Source organism: Dinoponera quadriceps, unplaced genomic scaffold (genome assembly GCF_001313825.1).
Source record: "Dinoponera quadriceps isolate SergipeBrazil2010 unplaced genomic scaffold, ASM131382v1 scaffold1658, whole genome shotgun sequence".
NCBI lineage: Eukaryota > Metazoa > Arthropoda > Insecta > Hymenoptera > Formicidae > Dinoponera > Dinoponera quadriceps.
The window spans coordinates 335993-359487 of record NW_014555920.1 but is presented as its reverse complement, the minus strand read 5'-3'; the positions used below and the strand labels follow the sequence as shown (position 1 = coordinate 359487).

Here is a 23495-nt window from a genome sequence, read left to right as displayed (position 1 = left end):
ATGGCGAAAACGTAAAAAATGAAATGTTTCCAAATAAAAAATTTATATTTATCATGCATTTTTTTATTTTTCCCGTTAGAGGGGAAAACTTATGATCCCTTAAGTGTTGATCATGAACCTTCTCCACTAGTCTGAGTTCGTGAAAAGTATAAATTTACTAATTTGAAAACATTTCACTTTTCACTTTATACTTTTTGCCCTCTGGAGGCAAGTTACGTGATCGATATTTTGTCGTAAAAAAAATGTGAAATATTTGTAGTTTTATTTCTTTATAAAAATTACAACATTAAATTAATAATCATATTATATCTCTCTCCTTCATCATAAAATCTGTATTGTGCTATCTAATTATTATATGAGCATTAAGAAATTTCTTTATTCTATGCAACGGTCAATCAAAAAATAATCAGGACAATCAGCTACTGTTTTCAGAAAGTAAGGAACCTCATTTTTGGAAAATAGAAAGAGAATTACAGGTAAATAATAATTAATATATCGGTAATAATTTCCGGGTGCGATAGATGATGGAAAGCTTCAAGTACATTCACAATCCGCGCCGTCAGACTCGTACCTCTCAATTTTCACGAAACGTGTCACGGGGCACAAGAAGAATTTTCGCGAATCACTTTAAGAGCATTACTTTTGTACAAGAGTCGTTCACCCAGCAGCGGTCTTTCGTTCAGATCGATGACTCGTATCTCGCTCGTATCGCCATCACAAGGAGCACAATTTGAGACTCGAAATTCAGCCGTCGAGATTTTCCACGCGGTTTGACGTGTAAGCCGATAGACGACTACGAGACAAGTGTTTTCGGTCGGATACCATCGCATAAAGTTAAATACCGTCACACAGAAAACTTTCACCTGCTTTCTCCGCAATCACACGAAATATTGGTCCGCTTCGGTCGCGGAAGTAACTCATTCTTTCCTAACGTCACGAGCGTTTGCGAAGCCGTCTCTTGCGATTAACTGGAGATTAGTTGTTATTACTCTTATAGTGAGGAAATGTTACGTGGCTTAATTGTTGCTAATTAACACGTGGTATACGAGTCGACCTGTCGTTTTCGTGATTACCATGGATATGGCACAAATTTTTCTTTCAACCGTTCTCGCTTACGTTATGTATGTTGTAATTATGCAAAAGAATTTTTAACTCTGTACAGCCAGTAACGAGTATAATAATAATAAATTTATGGTAAAACAAAATGATTCCAGGACCCCCTTTATGTAGAACTACATTTTTAGTTCGGGTTGTCGGAGTTACATGAATTTAACTTTAGCGGCACGCAAGTAGCAATCGTGAAACGAAAACGGAAAACGGAGAAAAAACAATTACAAGCTTCTGAAAAAGTCCAAGTAGCCCAAAAAACGAGTAAACAGCTTCATATCAGATTTATCAGAAAAAGGAAGGCACAATTCATGACCCTAAAATTACAGAATAGCTATAAATACTGTGAAAGCTTCTTATATACTCAGTATCGCAAACAGTACCGCAAACTTCAAAACAACTTTTCTTGAAACGACATTTGACAAGCTGATTGGCAACTTTTCTCGGGAACCAATGAACCGATGGCTGGACAAACTTTTATATGTAAAAAAAACATTACTCTCTATTATATAAATGTACAGAACTTTGATATATTTCAGACTTTCTTTTATCGATCAAAAACGTACAAGATTGTATACGAAAATCGAAACTTTTTTCTTTATCATGCTGTCATTTTTTCAATTTTATTTCTTTCAAAATCCCTGCATTCATACAAGAGCCGCATTTAAACAAATTAAGAATTGTTTTGAAAATTTAGCTTATCATTTTTAAAACTACGGGAAACCTGCCAACCGTCCAAACAAATCTTTTCGAGGCGGCATGTTGCGATGGACTGCGATTCGGCAAGAGACAATGTATAACTTCGAAAAAAATCAAGTTGTTGTAGGAAATATAAATAAATACATCCACAAAATTTCAAATCAATCGGGTTATAGTCTCTTAAAAACAAATCTTATTTTTCAGATCTATAACTAGAGAATTCCTTTTAAATTTTTTCCGAGGCTTCGGGAATCCCTTTTATATAATGTGCGATTGCCGTACACATTGTAACACGTTTCGTTTCTAGTAAAATGTCGACAAGATTGCGTTGATTCTCGACAAGTTCGCCCCGGGAAAGGTATTTTGCATTTGAAAAAAAGATGAATTTATTGATTTGCGGGCTGAGTCAAAACTAAGATCTGATCTTGAATATTGCGAAGGAATTTGCCGCCATGCGACGCAGTTTTGGTCTATCCCATCGGAAATGAAATACTTAATGTGCAAGAAAATTTTGTGTTCGCGCGATCAATTGTATTTTAATTTTAGGTTCCATGCACTCGATATTATCCTCTTCCTCTTTGTTTCTTTACGTTTTTCTCGTTATTTATTTATATTTTTCAGAAACTATCATTTTCAACAACATAAAGAAAGTAACGCAAATCTATATCATTAATTTTTACTACTAGTATCCTTTCCTTTAATATTTATGGAAACCACGATAATATTAATATAAATATTAAACATTCTAAGAGCTCACTTTCTAAAAGCAATTTTCTAAGAACAAGAGTCGGATATTTAAAAGAAATTCTTTTCTTTGGTGACTTTTTGTAAATAAGTATACTTAAATAAATATTCAATATTTCTTTAAAAAACTCATCTAAGGATAATAATAATGATAATTTATTATCAAGAAAATTGTGATAATTTATTATTAAGAAATTATTAATTAACAAGAGTTAATTAAAAAAAACACGCGTTACCGGTAAAAAAATGTCGAGTTAAAGTTTCGATAAAAGATGAATGAAATTATATCCAAATATTAAATATTTAATTTCGATATTTAATATTTTTTAAACATAAATATTATATATTTAAATTTAATGTTAGTTCAGGTATATGAGATGCACGTAAACGCGAAAGATCTTATAAAAATTTTCAAACGGAAATATCGCAGCAAGTTGACTCTTACATATTTCTATACCTTGCTTTTCTTAATGATTCTTCTCGAAAACGAGTAGCTCCGGTGTAGTAGAGGGGATCTCGTTTTACTGTGAAGAATTGTTCGTAGTTTCACGCCTTATATATCTTTGAAAGGTCGGAGTCTTCCAATAGGATATCCCCGCTTTATATGTCTGATGGCATTAAATAAAAATGTCGGTCGCGTTAAGTTTTAATTTAATATTTTGGATTCATAAATATCAGATCTTTTTACCTGATGCGATATGTATATTTAAATAAAATATTCAATTATTTAACTGCAATTATAAATGCAGTCAAATTATAGACGAAACTTACTTTAATTTCATTTCATTTTAATTACTCTGAAATCTCCATGAATCATTAAAAATAATTATGTGTATTTTTGTTTGTTAAACTCAATAATAATTATTAAATTAACTCAATAATAATTGTGTTCGATTAGAGAATAGAGAAAAGTGAAAAATTAAGAGCGAAAAGATAAAAATTGCACGATCTGCTGTGAATCCTTTTCTCATTTTTAAGATCACGGTACAAGATAAACTTTTAGATATTGTTAATTACAAACGGAAAATGAGAGGAGAAAGTCCAAAAAATAAAGATTATGGGCTCGTCCGGGATTTGAACCCGGGACCTCTCGCACCCGAAGCGAGAATCATACCCCTAGACCAACGAGCCACTTGAAGACTTTTTTATCCTTGATACTTCACATGTTCGCGGTGATGAAGTCAACCGCAATAGCAATATAATAGAGACAAAGAAAATCAATAAATCTAATCTAATACGATAGCACAGTAGTATAATAACGTAGCGAAACTATGAAGCGGACCAAATAAGGAATGCGAGACGTTTTATGTGGTGACGTGGTTCTTCTTCTCCTTTCAATAAAAACTGTTATTACTCTTTCCTAATGGACAAACATAAAGATGATTAATAAGTTAATTAATCATCTCTGAATATGAAATAATCTTTAAATTATAAAATCGGTTTTTATATTTCTAAGGTGTTTACGACACCTGTCACTCATACAAGCCATAACATTTCTTTAAATAAATATTAATGATAATATTCTTGAAATTATATCTGTTCGTCATTTATAATAGTTCTATATACACAAATAAGAGAGACTACGAGATTTGGAGCACTTTAATTGATCGTTATATATAAATTAATCGAGTTTATTTCTAAACTATCAGCGTTAGTTGTAATACCACTAGCGATACGATTAGTCTCTAAGAGTTTTATAGAAGTCTTCATTATGAAAGTCACCGACCTTCAATACGGCTCGTTGGTCTAGGGGTATGATTCTCGCTTAGGGTGCGAGAGGTCCCGGGTTCAAATCCCGGACGAGCCCAACTTTTTTTATTGACTCAACCGATTTCACCTTAACTTACTTTCGGGACTTTCAATTTGGCGATTTTACGTACTAGCATAGTGCTTGTTTTGTACGCGTCTCGTGGACGCCGTTAATCTCTGAATACACACTGTTGTTTTATTGCTACTATTTATATCCACAACTTGTCTGTTCGATGTGTCCGGTTTTACATCATGCAAATTTATTTTCGTTCTACGCATCTCACACTCCGATATCGATGTCGACGAAGATCCTCGCCATCGCGCATTATCGAGAGAGGCTCGTAGCTTGACAAATTCTTAAGAAATGAAAAGCTATGTTCGAAATAAGATATAGTGTAAATAGAAAGTAGCAAAGCTATGTTCGAAATAAGATATAGTGTAAATAGAAAGTAGCAAAGACGGATGTATCTTCTCGCCACTTCTGGATTCGATCTTTAGGACTTTTATGTAACATTCTCTACTGTACCGGTAGAATTTACTGTATAATTTACAGCACTTGGATTTTTTTTATGATCTCAAGATGCGTATGGGAAAAAAATAATAGAAAATTAATACGAAGGTATCCGAAACAATAAGCATTGCGTTCATATGGGACAGAAAGACGGTTAGCGATTGATGAGTCATCCAAAAGAAGTATAAAGAGAGAATAGGACAACAATGGAATCACTTTTACGTTACGCCTGAAGTAACCTGAGTTTTTCTTGTAGACATACAAGGAAACATTTCTGGAGACTGTGTGAACGTTAAAACAGTTCTCATTCTTCTCTCGTCAAAGATTGACCATGACAATCACTTTGTTCACGGCCGTACTTTTTTAAAGCTCCAACCGCGACATGCACGAGTGATCTCGTGATAATTTCATTGAATTGAATTGAATACAAGACATGGTTTTCCATGAAAGAGAACATAATACGCAACTGTAAAAATGCTGTGCATATTTGCTTATTCGTGATCTAAAGGTTTATCTTGCAACATTACTTTGTTACTTGTACAAAACGTATATTAATTCGCTTAATTTATAAATAACATATTCTTAATTTATAATATGTTTTCAAATTCTGTCTGATATCTGTTCGTACTAAATTTTATAAAAGACAACTGTCAGATTGATATATATCGCATTACGTACAAGACTTTTTAATGGAGCAAAAAGCAAAACGAATTGCTCAATGTTTACTATTGCACATCAGGATAATATTTTATTACAACTATTTCAACTGCGTTGAATAGATGCATTACGAGATAATTTACATAACGCAAGATTTAGAGCTCGACGTTAAACGTTCAACGGTGAACAAAGCGATTATCATGATCAGTCTTTTTTATACTACTGGTCATTATTTTAGTTTACGTTATATTATATGATTTGTAATAATACGTACGATTTGTAATAAAATAATGATGGAAATCTCTTTCATCACAGTTAAAATCAATTAAATAATAACATAATGTTTCTCAAATAAATAAAACATCAATAAAATAATAAGATAATTCAATAAAATAATCTTTCTGTCCTTCCTTTACGGCACATATCAGCATGTTGTCTAACGTAGTTGATCTTTCTTTATCTTCCTATCGATTATTTAATAAGCATCCTCATTATGTCAATATGCAGCAGCTGTATATTTGCTATCTTACGCTTCTTTCGGTTCTGAAGTGCAAATATAATATATAAATATGATACGACAATTATACTGAAACTTCAATTCTATAAAAAAAAAAAATTAAACAAACCACGCTTTGTAGCGCAGGCGAGGCCCCGGAGGGATTCGAACCCTCGATCTCCTGTTTACTAGACAGGCGCTTTAACCAACTAAGCGTTTTTGCGTTTTAAGTTGTTTATTTTTCGACCTTAAATTCTAATTACATTGGATTATACTTCAATAAACTAAAGTATTAAATTACTTGCTAACGCTGTATCGTTTGACCACTCAGAGAGTGTTTCGCAAACAAAAGTTGTTGTGATGTGCCTTAAGCCTTAATTGCTATTAACATGTTTTTTCTTAGTTCTAGGTTCGCCTGTGCTGTAGCTTTGTACTATCTTGTTTTCTGCCCTTTCCCCCCAAATTGGTCGCCGTCAAAGAAGGAAGCTTTATACTTTACTTTTTTTTTTTTTTTTTTACCCTTTTTTTTTTTTTTTTTTTTTTTTTTTTTTTTTTTTTTTTTTTTAACTTACTACTGTACAAAACTTAAACTAGTCTTAACTTATGCTGTACAAAAATATGACTACGGAATTATTATCATAATTTGAATCACAATTTGAAATTGAAATGTAATACAAAAAAAAAAAAAAATGTGAATAAAAGTGTACACAACTTGTGAATAATTGAAGTGTATCGCTGAGACTTTCATTTCANCTGGGCCTCTTAGAGGTAAATCGGATAAGTATCTGTGATTGTTTAATTTCTCTTGAGCCACCAGTATTGTTTTGTGTTTTTTTCGTTGGAAAGTAATTTGTCTCTATTAGGTATCGTTGTGTCGTATTTTAGGATGGTTTCTTGCTTCTTACTGTCTATGTGTTTGTTATATATGATGTTTTTGTGTTTTTTATGTCTTGGAATGTGGTATATTATCGGTATTCCGTGTTTATCTGTTATGTATCCGTTCGCGTCGAGGTATATGAATGCTTCTGGCGGTATGAAGCCCGTTTTTAGCGTGTTTATAATATAATTTTCGTTTATGTATGGGATGGAATATATGAGGCTATTTTCTTTGATTTCGGAGAGTCTTTTGAAGTATCTTCTAATTAGCTGGATTGTAAAGCAGTCTATTCTGTGTATCTGTGCTGTGTTATAAAGAGTTAAGTTGTTTGTGTATTTTGTGTAGTTTGATTCTTTTGATCTATATGTGTTCGTGCATGCTCTGATGCATTTCCTTTCGAATTTTCTGATTGTTTCCATATTAGCAGCGTTCAAGTTGTACCATATTTCACATGCGTAGGTAATGATGGGTCTAATTAGAGTTTGGTAGCAGGTGATTTTTACTCTCCTGTTCAGGTTTCTGGCGTAGAATAGATTTCCTAGGCTTAAGAATGTTCTTTTAGCCTTTTCTAGTTGTAATTCTACATGTTGTTTAACCAACTAAGCCACGGCGCCAGCGTTGCGTATTCTTTTTATTAAAGAGTATATGAACCCCATACATACACACTACAATATTTTTGTAATTTTTATTTGAAACTCTAAACAATCGTTTTAAACATGTATTATATTTTTAATGAAATACTGAAAAGTGTCGCATCTAACATCAGGAAGTTTTCTCACGAAAGGTTGTCAATAGGGGATCGTAATTGCAAGATAAAGTATATAAAAATATTTTGAATTTTTACAGGTAAATATGCATGTCATTCGTATAATATTACAAAATAAAAAAAATATATTGAATATAAGAGATTAATGGCTCTGAGATACGAAAGACAAAAATATATTCACTGTGGAGGCGCCGGGTATCGATCCCGGTACCTCTCGCATGCTAAGCGAGCGCTCTACCATCTGAGCTACGCCCCCGATGGAAGATGCCTTTTAAATATTTTATATCTGGCTAAATTATGTATTTTCGTACATAGAGATAATCAACAATGACAATGATACATACATACCCCGTGAATTATTTGTATCCAATAAGCATTACACATTACATGTATTATAATATAACGATACACTCTCGCACGAAAAGCAATACGTTCACTGCCAATGTTCACATGACACAGTAATCGAGCGTGCTTCGTTAACATATATGTTATATACAGCGAACGTGTCGAAGATAGCGCACGCACGCGTGTTTTTCTTTTGAAATCTTCAATGATACACGATCGTAAATTTTGGAAATAAAATGAATTATGCGTTGAAGATTTCAAGTCAGTGCACACGTTATCTTCCACTCGGAGATATATGTATTCGGGTGATAAGAGAGGTAATAACGAAATGATTAAATAACGAAGTGATTAAATCATTTCGGAAATCGCGAGAATATTGATGAAAAAGCTTGTAATTACACACGTGTGTTATCTTTTTGCCAACCCGAGGACGCTAAATAATTATTAAATAATGAGAGAAATAAATGACCGAATATCTAGATTATACCAGATACTTGCTGCGCGGATTGTCATCACATCGTGGGACAACCGTGTGTAATTAATTATGTTGGCGAATATCGCAGCGAATAAATGACGAAAACGAAAAGTACTTGTACCTGCGCCGAGAAATATTTATACCTGTAAAATACCTGTAAAAGGAATTACACTAGTAACGTCATCTTCATATTGAACTGCAAAAGGAACAATAAGAGAAATGAAATTTAGCGGAGACTTTCGGCACGGAGTCAGCACATTCGGTAATTCACAGGAATGGGACAGGAGGAGTGGGAAATTCGTAGTACCGGAAAATTGGAACTCCGTCGTAACACCATGTTACCTTTATTACCATTTATTGCGGGTCCTCCTTGTAACAATAAATAGTTCCAACAATAGATTCGTTCGTTTTAACATTAGTATCGAGTAAATTCTGACATTAATGTTAATCATTCCGACATTAATATTAGAACAACTGTTTTCCTCATATAAAAGAGAAATTAATAAAAGAAAGGGTTATTAAAAGTTCGATAATAATTTTTTGAGAAATCTGAAACTACATCGTGTAGAAGTTAACGTATACTCAATGTGATGATGTAATCATTCCTGGGACAACGGTATCGACGAAGAGAACTGGTCGGTGATTCGCGCCAAGTCTTGTATTTGTCACTGTCGCCGCTAGGTGGCTGTTGCCCGGTAGTTTCTCGAGTGTAAAACTCGTTCGAATAGTGTATAAAAGAGAAGATCTGAGCTACCACCAGCACTCTGGTTTCCCTTCAAAGCACGCATAAATCTTTCGCCTTTTACTAAAGATTTCCGTGGAGGGGAACAATTGATGAGTCTGTACATCAATTTTTTGTAGTACCTGACGTAAGTCGGGTCGTATAATAATACAAACACGAAGGAGGGGGTGGGGGAGGGAGTCTTTATTATATACTGGAAGAAAATTTCCTTCTCATCTTGTTTGATTTTTCATTGACAAGTAGTAGGAGGGTTAGGAGCGAAATTCGCGCAGCCGTCCGTCGGGTTTATCGTTTCCAACGTTCCACGGTCACAGTGTGTGGCGGCTATGCTCTATCTCGCTTGCATGCGAGCTCGCCCCCCACCACACGCCCGGCGAGCTAGTCTTTTGTCGCTGCACGCGGCTAGTCCTTTGCCGCTGTACGGCAGTAAATATTAATTTAATTCATATAAATAAACATAAATATTATACGTATTTTACAAACATATAGACAGAGAGGGAAAATTCTTACCTAACGTATTCACTTTTTTAAAGGTGAATTCTCTGCTGTTATTCAAAAAGCTTCGAGAAATGGAGCATCTTGGGACACGCCGTTAGGTACACTCGCACTGAGATTCTTTTACAAAATCTATTATGCTTTGCTGAATCGCAAGTTTCAATTATATTATTTATTGAGACCTGGAAATTTATAATGCTGGATTGTCTGTAAACTTGCGTCTTACAAGATTTACAAATATATTGCCCAATTAAATATTTAAATTTTTCGTCCCAATTATTTGTAATTAAAACTACATTTTTGTATACACATTTATGTTGTTTTATTGTTAATTATTAATTATGTTGTTTTAATTTTATTATTAATTATTGTCATTTAATGGGTTGCAACAGTTATGTTTTATTGGCATTTTTAATACTTATATTGTCTGAAACACTACTGTATCACGTCTTTGTTTATACTAAACTCCTGTGATTTGACTTTGTACTGTTTGTACATGCAACTATATAATAATACAATTGGGAAGTGTTATTCCTTCGTATATCCATTGTTACGTCCACGATAGATAACTATATAGGGAAATTTGAAAGTAGTACAATAAGTGACTTACGTGGACGATCATAAGCAATTATAAATATTATAAAGCCTACCCATTTATTAAAAACGCTAATTTTTCAATTAACATGGAGTCTTTCTTAATCTCTGTGCCGTGTACTCAGTGGGCACATGCCTAGATTCTTCCCGGACTATCCCTTCTAAACCTCCACAACAGGAAGGAAAGAGGGTGCGCAACCTCGTGAACGTTGTAGCAACTTGGAGTCATGGACGGAGAGAGCTACTGTTTTACTGACCGGGTTACTCGATCGATTCTCGGCTGTATTCAACTTGTACACTTTTCAACATAAACATAGATGGATTCGGTCGTGTGGTAAAACAGTGATGTGGTTAATACGGTAAGATCAGTTTGCGTGCAGTGTTATTATAGGGGAGTTGTGTAATAACGTTTTTCAGATACGATGAACGCTAAAATATTTTCGGTATTCACCGTCAACACTTCAAACACTATAGATATAAGATTTCAACACTATAGATATGTAATATAAACTATTATAGATTAGCAATAATACCGGAATGCACTTTAGCGTTTACCGTATCTGAAAAACTCTATTGTATTCCGCAACATAATGCAACTAAATACCGAGGAATTAGATAATTGAGGTAATTTTAAAATACATTATTACGAGAGATAAAGACAGGTTATTTTTAAATTGAATATGAGACGAAAACAACAAGTGATATATTTCGTTCTATGATCGAAGAAGTTCTTAAACCGGTATTCATAGTCTGGTTATATACAAGGCAGTCTCAAATTCATCTTCAGCATCTGAAGATGAAATTAAAACGGTCTTAAAATATAAGATCTGAATATCGGCCATAAACCTCACAATGATTTATATCATCATTTATTATACAATTATATCATCGATCACATGGTGGTGATAGTTTTACTTATTTCTCGCAACAGAACCTAAATTATTTGTGAAACAATTTCTCTTTGGTAAAAAGTACTTATTTTAAAATAAAAATATGATTCTCAGTAAGTAAACGTTTCAACGAAAATTTGACGAATGTAAAAACCTTAAAATTGTTTATTTTAAACTTATCTCTCTTCTCGCTGAAAGGGAATAAACGTTTATTCTCTCTTTCGCGAAGCACTCAATAATTTTTATGAAATGCTTTCGAGTGTAGAAACACATTTATGTGCTCCCCCCCCCCCCCTAAATTGCCTTTTTACAGAGCAAGTTTTGTCTTCTATATATACACACCACAGTACAAGGGGTTAAGAGGAAAGGAGAAATTATGTTTGTGTTCTTATAAGGAAACCCAACCTTGCGTTGGGTGTGACAAAAATTGATGATAAGACTCATCAATTGTTCCCCTCCACGGAAATCTTTAGTAAAAGGCGAAAGATTTATACGTTATTTGAAGGGAAACCAGAGTACCCAATTGGGCCTCGGGTCACCCTAATATAACCGAAGAAACTAATTTTTGACAGCGAGAAACACAGCCACCTAGTAGATATAAAGCGAATTATTCGCCCTTAAAATAGTAGGATAAATCAAAAATCGAATTCTCTCATTATTTCTACTTAAGCTATAAACTAAAATATAATGTAAAATAAAGGATTACGTGTGTACGGACAGTAAACTAATATATTTTGTCGTTCAATTAAAGTTCAGTATCGATATTGCAGGATGTACGCGTTCTAGCGTGTAGTTAATCTGTGTACCACAAGATGTCAGTAGCATTCTCGTTTTTCGCACGAGCTCTAAATCAATTAGGATTAATTTAACACGATACTAATTTTACAAAAAATGCAAATAGATTTTTTGACAAATTTTCCCAGCTCTATGGTTATATAATTTAATGTTAAGTTAACGACGATAAAATGAATTATCTCCCGGAACTGTATAATAAAAACTGTGACATTTAACTTGTATGTAAATGTTACGAATATCAACATATCTTACAGTTTAACATTAATGCACATACATTAATCATCCCCATAATTCAGTATGTTTTCACAACCAAGTTACAGAAGTGACGAAATTTGGAAAATGAAACTTAACCAAGAGTATACAAGCTCTCCTCGCATCACGAACACGTGGATTAATTGCTTCAAGGTTCTTCAATTAAAAATCTGCTGATATCACGATTCTACCTACTTACCTACCTATCTACCTACCTACCTACCTCAGCCCATGGTAAGATTTTCCTTAAGGATAACGACCGAAAAAAATTACAAAAAAATTAATTAACAGCTTACGACGAAATGAGAAAAAGCTCGTTTTCTCGGAAAGCCGACTCTGTTGTGACGCACAAGCTACTATCGACGACACAACATAAGTACAATATCCGAACGATGACAAGGACCGCGCACATTTTGGCTGGCAAGATGCGCGCGAAGATGAAGAAGCTTCGCGGGCACCGCGATGTACCCCAGCAGCGGGGGGGCCCCTTCGATTGAAAAAGGGACAGCCGATAACAGTGCGAAGGGTAGATGAAATGGAGGTTCGTTTACCCCTGGCATGGAAGAGTCACCCTGTCCTCATCGATCCTCATCCTCCGCATTCTCTCTACAGGCGTCTCCGCGCGCTACTCCCCTCTTTATCGCTCACGTCCCCTCGCGCTTTCCCTCAGCCACCGTCGCTACCTCAACGCTCCGCTTGCTCCTTCCCCACCGCCCCGCATCCTCACCCCCCGCTCTTCAACGCATCCTCTCTCTTCGCCAGTATTCGCCCTTTAAGCCTTCGCCTCGGTTTCCCCCTATTCCTCTTTCCTCCTCCCCTCTCCCCGGCCGCCCTCGCCGCTGCCTTGTCAGCCTCGCGAAGAAATTCACTTTCGCGAAAAAAAAGGGAAAAAGGCGCGAAAAATCGATCCGCCGCGCGGATTGGCCGCGTTCGGCCGGGCCCGCGCCGGTATTGGCTCGCGGCGCGCTCTCGGGCGTGGCTTAAAGATGAGCTCTCGCTGTGTCATCGCTTATATTGATCCTGCACAATTCGGTGTGTACGCAGCGCCCACCGACGTTGCACTCACACCGAGCGGACGCGCACGGCCGTGAGCTGGCGGCCTCGCGACGCAACTCGCTCCAGCCGGGGCGATCGCGAGCGTGCAGCGCGGCACCTGCAACGCGCATGCATTACACACGGGGAACGTGTACGGGGTGGCTCGCGAGAAAGCCGGTTGGTTATCTCGGTATCGGCCAGGAAGCGCGATATCGCCGATCGATTTCGCCCGCCGATATAATTTCGATGACTTCGCATCGTGCCGATGCTATCTTGAATTTCTGCTATCTGTTCGCAGCAATCTGCTCGAATATCTCGATGCCTATCTATTAAGATGCTCCGTGTATTTGCTCGCGATGAAGGAAGTGCGATTACGCGACGCACTCGTACGTCGCGTCTGTAACACTGAAGTCACCGAATTCGCGTCGATCCTCGAGCGTTGCGCGATGCATTTATCTCTGTCCGACAGACGAACTTGAGAAATGCCTCTTTCTTTTATAATGATTGTGTAGAAACACGGAAAAAAATCTGAAATCAAGAATGGTTATTCTTATATATAAACGAGAATATTATAATCTTCTTAGAAGATTTTTAGTCTTGATTCGGTTGAATTTGTATTGATGCAAGTATTATTTGTGCTCAATTCAAGACAAAAATTCTTCTAAGGATATCATAATATTCTTGCTAATACGTAAGAATATTTATCAGTGATTTAAGACTATTTTTTTCTATTATGTATATGTTTACTTATAATTGCGCTAGAGTATCATGTCTTACTTTGTGTAAAAAAAGATACTTTTCCGTAAATAAATAAATAAATAAATAAATAAATAAAATAATTAATTAATAATAAAAATAAACATGATTAAGCTCTGCGAGCTTGTTTCGCTTCTTTACAATACATTGGAATTAAAATTAAAATAAAGACACGTTTAACACAAATTCCAAATTACATCTTTCCCTTTTTTTCGTTTGAGAAGAATTCAGCTCCAGTTTTACACAATAAATGCGGCCGACGCCGTAATACCCGCCTTTTACGAAGCACACTGTATACGCGTATCATGATTGCGTGTAAAGGACTTATGGATACACACGAAGCGCAACGTTCGCATGTTTGCATAATGGATACGCGAGAGCATGTGTCGCCCGTTAAAATTCCTGGCGGGAATTTCTCGCGAACAGGAAGAAATCGCGTTAATTTGATTCGTTCTCAAGGAAGAAGATTTTCGCGCGCGCATATCTCTCTTTTCGTAATTCGGACGCGTTTTCAGCCAATTTTCGGAGGCAGCCGCCGTCTTGCCTGTGCTCGTTACCTCTCCGTGTCATGACAGCGTGTCACGGTGATAAATAACAGAACGTCGCTTCAAAAATAAAACGGCTATAATCGAGCCGGAAACCGAGACTAAAAGCGGGATATCTTCAAACGGCCGGCACGTAAGAATTCGCACGGATGGAGAATTTCTGGCGGGCGAATGAATCTTTGATCGGATCTTGAATTATCGAATTACGGAATTTCGAGGTCGATAGAATCGTATGGGGAGAGTGCGAGAGAAGCCCGTGATTAATTTATCCGCTAGGTACCCGCTTCATAATGGACGGCACATATATTTGGGTTAATGGTGCCAGCTGGTTTGATGCCAGGATACCTACCCGGACAGATATATCGCGCGAATTACGCGAGGGTAAGAGTCCCGGAGTATTTTCCGAAGTTTCGCATGAGCGCGGTTATGTCGGACACATGTGACTTGCCTCTCTTCGTCGGATTTGGTAAATTGTCGACCACGTGAGACACCACCGGGCGGCAATTAATGATTATGCACTAACGTTTCCAAGTACAGTTTATTTAAGTTGCAAACTGAGATGCAAACTAATATTTGTTTGTTTATCGTATTTACAACCGACGTGAGCAATTTATAATTTTCAATAATTGGCCGACGACATCATAATGTTGATTTTCGCGTTACACTTTATATTTTGTGTTATACGAATGGTTATGAATATACACATGTATAATATGTATAATATAACATGTATAATAATGAAATATCTATATTATTTATAGAAGATATTACTATGTATACACCGATCACTTTTTTCGAGACCTATCAGTTCACAGAAAGTGGGCGTAATACCGCGCCACAGTGGCTATATATAACTTATCTAGATCTATTTATATATATAAATAAATAAGAAAAGTGATCGTCGAATCCACGCTTCGACAAATTGCGGCCGAGGCAAAGGCGAAATGAAATACATATCGCGTATTACTTGATAAACGTTCCCAACAAAGTGGCCACTCATTGTACATATAATTGAATTAAATATCCGTCTGAAGCTTAAAAGAGAAAGGCCCCAACTCTTTTTTTTTCGCAAGATACAGATGCATTCGCGATCGTGCAGGTTTTCATTCGAGAACGCGTGCGATGCGAGTGCGCAATATTTTTAGCTTGCGTTCCATATAGATTTCTACACGCGTATATTAATGAGTAATCTAATCGACGGCAGTTTAATCTGGACGATTATCGATAGAAAATCAGTGGTATAGCTTTGACGACATCTTCGAAAATACGAATGCCATGCTAATATATCTCTCGATGATCGATAGGAATAAACGGTTCGAAAACCGGGAATGTTAGAGACGATCAGGGAACAAAGTTTGCGCGCTTATAAATAGATACAGAAGGCACAAAAAGAAAGAACGTCGACGTTCATGTGAGAAAATTAGACTCGATCGCATTTGCTTGTGACAGTCAGGAGTTAACGGAAAGATGAATGATCAATTGAATTATAACCTCCACGTTTAGAGCGACGATAATTGTCCAAAATTTGGAAGATTCTCGCTTAAAATTACCGACCGTCTTTTCGACGCCTTCAAATCGTCGCATTGTACGAACGAATATTTTTTATAGATCGTTCAAATTTTTTCCTAATAATATAAAAATAGCAGATTATTTAAAATTGATCTCATGTGAAGTTCAATGTTACGTAATTTCAACAAGATTGTTACTTTCTTCAATCACCAGTCGTAAGAATAATCGAATTACTCAATGACAAGGAGGCAAGCGCTCCGGCCGCGAGACACACCCTATATAAAACGTAATCTCTCGTTTGCCTCGTATGGACGCGTAGGAGGGAATCAAATTTTCGTGCCGCCCGTCGTTGTTGGTGCATTTAAACGCAGCGTGCAATCGACTCTCGGACTTTAGGAGGCGAGCACAGAGGCGGACGCGCGCACGGAACAAAACAAGAAGGGTGTGAGTTATACCATGACCGTTTTGATGGATTAATTCACGAACCGAATGGAAGGTTACAAAGACCGACTTCGATGTTGCCCATTTTATTTTTCTCGTTAAGCCGGCAGACATTGAGAAACGACTAAACGCGCCCGATTTTTCGGCTCTACTTGTGCTACTTGTGAAACAACGTTCGTGTTCCATAATATTTATGAATATTTATGAATACTTAGTAATATTTATTAATTTATCTTCTGTACACTATATCGATACATTAGTAAGATATAACAGCATTCGCACGACCGATTACTAGTGATGGTAGCTGCGACAACGACGATACGGTCAACACTGATCGACGGGAATAATCTCGATTAGTTGATAAGATTGTGAAATATGAATCTCTACGTAGATATCGCACGTAATGGAGAACTTTCGGATTAAGGCCTGGATGTCGCGAAAGTCTCGCGCGCCAATAGCATTTCTGGATTACGCATTCAAATTAACAAAATTCGGCGACAATTTACTTCCATTAATTATTTCCCGTCGAGTCCATTATCCGAGATAATGCAATCTCTAACGGGAACATTTGTTATTTATAACGTGACTTCTACTATTATGATTAAAAAATTACCTTTGGAAGCCATTTTACTGTCATTTTGACGTCATTTTAACTTTATTGTGACTTGTATGTATTGCTTAGATGAGGATTCACAACTCAAGATATTTATTTTCGAAATATATATATTTCAAGATATATATCAAGATATAAATATTGTTTTTTATTCTTTCCTTTTTTCTTTCCTTTATTTCTTTCCGGGAGTAGGACATCTTACTAAACGCGACCGGGGAACCCGGCAGCACAATGATCTCGACCATGTGTGCCTTAGTCACGCTGACATATGGCAAAGTCATGAAGCCACTAGGTGGTCCGCAGTATTTTACTCTACCTGTCGCCATCCATGCTCGCGGGGGGTAGCGCTCATGGCTATTTGTACGACAACAAGGGTCGTTTTTGCGCTGCCCCAGCAGAGTCGTGGAGTACCTGTCATTCCGAGCGATACACACTCGTGGAATACGAAAACGTACAGTGCGGCTAACAAATGTAGAAACCGTCGGACATGGATAATACATTGTCGAAGAGAAATTCTTCATTTGTAATAAAATTATGTAACTTTTCTTGTCCAAATATAAGCCAACAGAAGATATTCGGGCGTTGTTAGCTTTTGTACAATTATTTGCAAAATCACTTTTCTAAGCACGTGTTTTGTCGTTATGCATAGATATCAGAAAGTCTCTTTAATAATGTCAAATCTAATAACGGCATTGAATATAATCGATTCCGCAATCAATTTCAACGAAGAGAAAAAATCCGAGTGATTTTTATAAAAAAATCAGTTCAAAATATTGAAATTATATTGTTGTAGTTTACTTGCTGGTGAATCGGAAGACAATTCTTTGATGCTATATAATCAACTGGGGGTATAGCTCAGTGGTAGAGCATTCGACTGCAGATCGAGAGGTCCCCGGTTCAAACCCGGGTGCCCCCTCAGGATTTCTTTTTTTTTCCAGATAGTTTACACTCTTTTTCATTTTACAAGATAATATTATTAAATGTATAATTTCCAGAGATGTAGAATTAGGAAATAAGAGAAAGATGTCAGAACGCTAACAAAATTATAACGATCAATGCTTAAGTGTATAAGCTGAGAGCTTTAATTTACATTTTTTCTATTATTAAACTATTCTGTGAAAAAATTACAATCAAGAAGACGATCAAATTTTCATTTAAATTTACAAAATAAAGGAAAGCAAGCATAATAACACAAAAAAATTAGTTTTTTCTATCATTATCCTCCTATTTTCTATTTTTATTTTTCCTCTTGACTTTAAATAACTATTAAAATAACTAAATTTTAAATAACAATTATATTTTTTTGGTACTGCTTTATTTTGCAACATGAAGAGAAGTAGAGATAGATAGATGGAAAGAAAGAGAGAGAGAGAGAGAGGCGTTACATCACTATACATATCTCATACGAGACCGAACGCGTGTCTTTACGGAGCGTAGTGCGAAAACGTGGAAAGAGCGATGGAGGATAAAGCGACGGTATGACACACCGCCATAAGGACTCGGCAAGAGAAGGGGAGGGCCATCGGTTTATCCGCAAGACTGCCGACCGCAGAAGATGAATGTTCGATGCGCGAACCACCTGCTTTGACGGCGAGCGTTAAATCCGTAAAACCCCACTAAATATTCGTCGAATCCGTGGAATGCCCGCAGTGCTCGGATGGGGCGATCAGGCCAATTGGCAGGTCGCCAAATGAAATGTATATCCGGCATAAGTCTCCCTATCCCGACCCGTTTGCTGTCCATCGAGGAGAGTATACGAGCACCCTACCATAAGCGGAATTTGTGAAACGTAGCGACAGGGAAACATATCTGCTAATATATGTGTGTTACGTTGACAATAATAAAAAAAAGAATTTTCGAACATTTTGCGTAGAGTTCTGATTTCATAACTTCGGCCGACCACGAGCTATTTTCCGGATACAAAAAAATTCGCTTCGCGTTTAATTCTTCACTCATTTTGTGTGTTCGTGCACGGAAGAAAATACTGTTGAATTAATAAAATTCCCAATGGCAGCGTTAAATCTTCTTGATTCAACGGCAAGTAACATTAAAACTGCACTAATTATTAAATATTGTTTCAATAATTAAAATATTAGTTTCAATGATATCGCTATTGAATCAAGATTTACTCCAATTACGCGTGCTGTTGAAAATTTTACCGATTCAACGGAAACCTCGATATTATTAATAAAAAGGGAATCGAAATAAATAAAAGGGGATCTGTCGGTCTGTCGATCCCGCGGAATCGTCTGGTTTAACACACCGTTCACGGCCACGGATCTCGTGCGGCGACTTGTCGGGATTGCGTAAGTCAAATGACAGATGGGATCGCGCTAATCCACCATTATCGTTAGCAATGATCAGCCCGATCCTGAATACACAGCTCCTTTGTATTCGCGTGGCTTAGGGATCGGCGCCGGTGCCATGCACAATGCTTTTCCAGCAATCGTGAATCACAGGGTCGAATCGTAGTAGCGCGATCTTACTGTGGGTATGAAATGAAAAGCCGGCGATCCACATACACATACACTTACGCACAGAACGAATGTATCTTACCTCATGAATTATTTAAATTTGTCTCTCACGCACGCCTACGTAAAAAACAAAATCGGTCTTAAATCAAGAATAGATATTCTAACGCATAAGCAAGAATATTATAATCTTCTTAGAAGATTTTTAGTCTTGATTTGTATCGATGCAAATATTGCTTGCATTTAATTCAAGACGAAAAATCGTCTAAGAATATTATAATATTCTTGCTTATGTATGAGAATATCTGTTATTGGTTTAAGGCTATCTTTTTCTGTGTATCTATATTCAAACCGATTTATTTTTTAAATTTGACGTTTAATCAATTTATCTATTTATCCTTTGTCGATTTCATTGTTTGTTTCACGTGGAAATATATAGTCACATCAGTTCACGGAGTTTGAGATTGAATAAGAATGGAGACACTGAGAATTTCTGATCCTCCGTCGTCTTACAGTAAGGTAAATATAATTTACGACTCGCGTGCGACTCTAAACTTTCTGCTCGAGGACTCGAGTGAATTGCAGAATAGATCAATACGGACGATGATCCTCCGTGGCTTACCACGTGGTGTGGGATCAAACACCAACATCTTTGCTCCAACCAGCGGCCAGGCTGGTAACAAAGGGTCCGCGTCCCCGTGGGGCTTCTGCGTTTTGTCCTCGGAGGATCGTCAGTTCTGCCCCAGTCCATATCCAGGGGCTGTGCGTTTAAATTATTCATAAACAGTCAAGTGATTTGTAAAATATGACTTACTATTGTGCTCGACAAGTTCTTCGCTTAATTCGATATCCCGCGCCCGCGTGACGCTCTTTAGAGACTTTTGCACAGAGAAAAGGTTTCTTTGGATTTAGTATATGCGTTTGTTTAATATAAACAATATATAAACATAATATAATATCAAATACCATTTTATTTGAGTGTTGTTTCACTACAGTAAACCATATTGTTTGATGAAAATAAAAAACAGTATTATTTAAAGAAAATAATATTTCGTTTTAAATAAAAAAATGCACTTTATATATTAAATATTACTGTTGTATATTAAATATTGAATCAAAGAGCGTCTTTAATTTTCTAACATAGTGTTACTTATTTCAAATAATTTATTGCTTGGGACAATGTTTAAGTGAAAATACAAAAAAAATATATTATCTGACGTTAGATATTAAAATATTTATAGTTTTAGAAATTAAACAATTTTGTTTCTTGAATGACACATTTGTTTGTTTGCTCTATTCCCAAAGACAAATTTGTTTCAGACAAATTAATGAAATTTTATTAAATCCAAAGAAATCTTCTTCTTTGTACATACACATGGAAACATTTTACACAAATTTTACAGATAAAATAATAAATCATATAAAGCATAAATGGAAAAACAATTGGAGTAAAATTGCATTTTAGAAAAATTTCGAAATCATTTCTCCGATTGTTTAATCGTAGGAATAAATTATATTTTCCACATATATTAAAGCAATTAAATTCTTATTAAATAAATTGTGATTAGCATAGAAGTTTACGCTTAATTGGACTCGTTATCTTTTAAGCGTAGGCTTTTTAATCGTGCATCTTGCAAATCGTCGATGGCAGGAGATAAGATAAGACTGTGGACGGTGAAAGGTATCAACCAGCATGTTTCCAGAATGTTACGTAATATCGTCATTGAACATATTATTTCCTGTGATCGTTGATATACGAAATATATAAAACGCTTATTCGAGGATCTCCACTTATATACAGCTCGAATTAGTTTAATATCACATGGCTTGAGCAAATTTATCTACATTTTAATCCATCCTATTTATATTCCGACTATATTTTATTTCAGATGTACATTATATTAAATAAATAGAGCTAAATTAAATCAAGTCAATCAGCAAACGTCATGATATAACAATCGCATATGTAACAATCAAAATTATTAACAAATCACATTAAGCACGCGGCGTTTGAAAGAGAGGGGGTCCCGTTTATTTTTATTTGCGACCACGCGAATTACCGCGCTTATAAATTACAGTTCGCTTTTCGCGACGACGCTTCTCGCACACGAACGTGTGTCTACCCAAGCGTGCATTTAAAAGAGGAACAACACAAAAGTGAATTAATATTATTTATATGTATAATGCGGGATTTAACTGCAAGTATATTTACATTTAATTTTTAACGATGCAGGTACCGTCCCCGTTGCGAAGCTGACATCGTATCAGTTAAGCCACCCCTAGCTTGCTGGTGATCTAATTTAATTGACACCCTAATAGCAAGCCGGTACGGCCGTTAGACTCTTCGAGCGCGGTCTTCGTGCCGAGGGATGAAAATATAAGGGCGGTTAGCCGGGGCGAGACGCATGGGGCGAAGACAATTGAATTTCATGGGGGTTTGGTCGCTTAACCAGCTAATTGGTTTGTTCATGTTACTCAAAGTGTATAACTTTTCCCGCCGTGGCGCCGCGTCGCGACCGGCCCGCCGCTTCGTCCAGCGTACTTCGTCGTGAAATACTCAAATGCTTTCAAACGACGCGATATGATAGTCGGAATAATTTACAATCGATATCGGGAGACCACTCGGACAAATATTCCTGCGAGTTTACGCCAAATCAATTGAATAATTGGTCAACTGAACAATTGGTCGATCACCAACAGATCCACAGTTTTGGAGAAAAAATTAGTCGCCATATGCTGTAGAAGAAAGTTCACTTCTATAGATACTTCTGTTTGTGTTTAATTTAATGGATTCGACGCTTCGCGAGCGAAGGAGTCGAATAGTGTTTGTTGGACCCGTGTAATCGGTCCACGAGGAAAATCAGCTTCCGCGAAATGCCGATGAAGTAAATGAATTCCGCCTTCCCATTTCCGCTGGTCTTCCGCAAGCCACGGCAAGAGAGAAACTGTGGCCCTTTACGACGCTTTCATGAAGTGAATATTTAACTTTACGTCCCGCGGGTTAAAAATGCTGACCCGCGGCGGGCGAGCGGGCGGGCGCTCGCTCGCTCGGCAGAGGTTTAAAAAGTTGCCGAAGCACGACGATAAAAGATAACGGCTTATAAAACTTCCGAAAGTTCCGCCGGAGAGCTGTACGCAGACACGCGCGGCCAAATTATTCGTTTTCTCGATTAAGAAATTCTCAGGGGCAGTTGATAAGCGATTCTTATCTAGTTCACGCGCGTCGAATCGCGACAATTTCTCAATCGCTCCGAGTCAGTGCGCGAAATGTAAATAATAATTATCACACGTACACGTTCAAGTTCACGACGAGGTGGAAGAAACTCATTCGTGGGCAGAAAAAAATTAGTCTTGTATCAAAAATAGATATTCTCATATACAAGCAAGAATGTACAATTTTAAAGGCTTGGAAAAAATCCGATTTTTATAGTTTTTCTAATTTTTTCCCCAATTTTCGATTTTTTCAGTTTCTTTCCACCTGATGAATAAGTAACAACCTAAGCTAACCTAACTCAGGAACGCAAGTTTGTGATATTTTAAATTGCGAAATAGAGCGTATGTGATGTAGATAAGATATTAAATATCATTTATAATTGCAAATAAAAAATACATACATCGCGGAGATGTATGAATAGGCTCCGGAGGGATTCGAACCCTCGATCTCCTGTTTACTAGACAGGCGCTTTAACCAACTAAGCCACGGCGCCGCGTGTCTTCCCTTTGGAACTACCTCGATTTCTTGGCGGGGACATACATAGCACAGAGTTGCCATCTCTTCGATTTTCGCCTGGAGTCTCCGGACGAACGAGAGAATCCCCGGACTTACGAAAGACGAAATTTCCGAGCCAATGCGGCAGCGTGTGTAACCGATAAATTATGAACTCAGAGCAAAGCACATTATTGAAAACTGCTATAAGCTAACTCTAGATAT

The 23495-nt window shown here is 36.7% G+C and overlaps 5 non-coding genes across 5 annotated transcripts; 2 read left to right on the top strand and 3 right to left on the bottom strand.

Moving 5' to 3' along the window:
- Nucleotides 1–3609: 3609 nt before the first annotated feature.
- On the bottom strand, nucleotides 3610–3681 carry Trnap-cgg. The gene has a single exon. It is a non-coding gene; the product is annotated as a tRNA-Pro (tRNA).
- A 604-nt stretch (nucleotides 3682–4285) lies between these two features.
- On the top strand, nucleotides 4286–4357 carry Trnap-agg. The gene has a single exon. It is a non-coding gene; the product is annotated as a tRNA-Pro (tRNA).
- Nucleotides 4358–7789: 3432 nt separating this feature from the next.
- Nucleotides 7790–7862, bottom strand: Trnaa-agc. Its single transcript has one exon. It is a non-coding gene; the product is annotated as a tRNA-Ala (tRNA).
- Nucleotides 7863–17937: 10075 nt separating this feature from the next.
- Trnac-gca lies at nucleotides 17938–18009 on the top strand. Its single transcript has one exon. It is a non-coding gene; the product is annotated as a tRNA-Cys (tRNA).
- A 5188-nt stretch (nucleotides 18010–23197) lies between these two features.
- Trnat-agu lies at nucleotides 23198–23271 on the bottom strand. Its single transcript has one exon. It is a non-coding gene; the product is annotated as a tRNA-Thr (tRNA).
- Nucleotides 23272–23495: the final 224 nt, after the last annotated feature.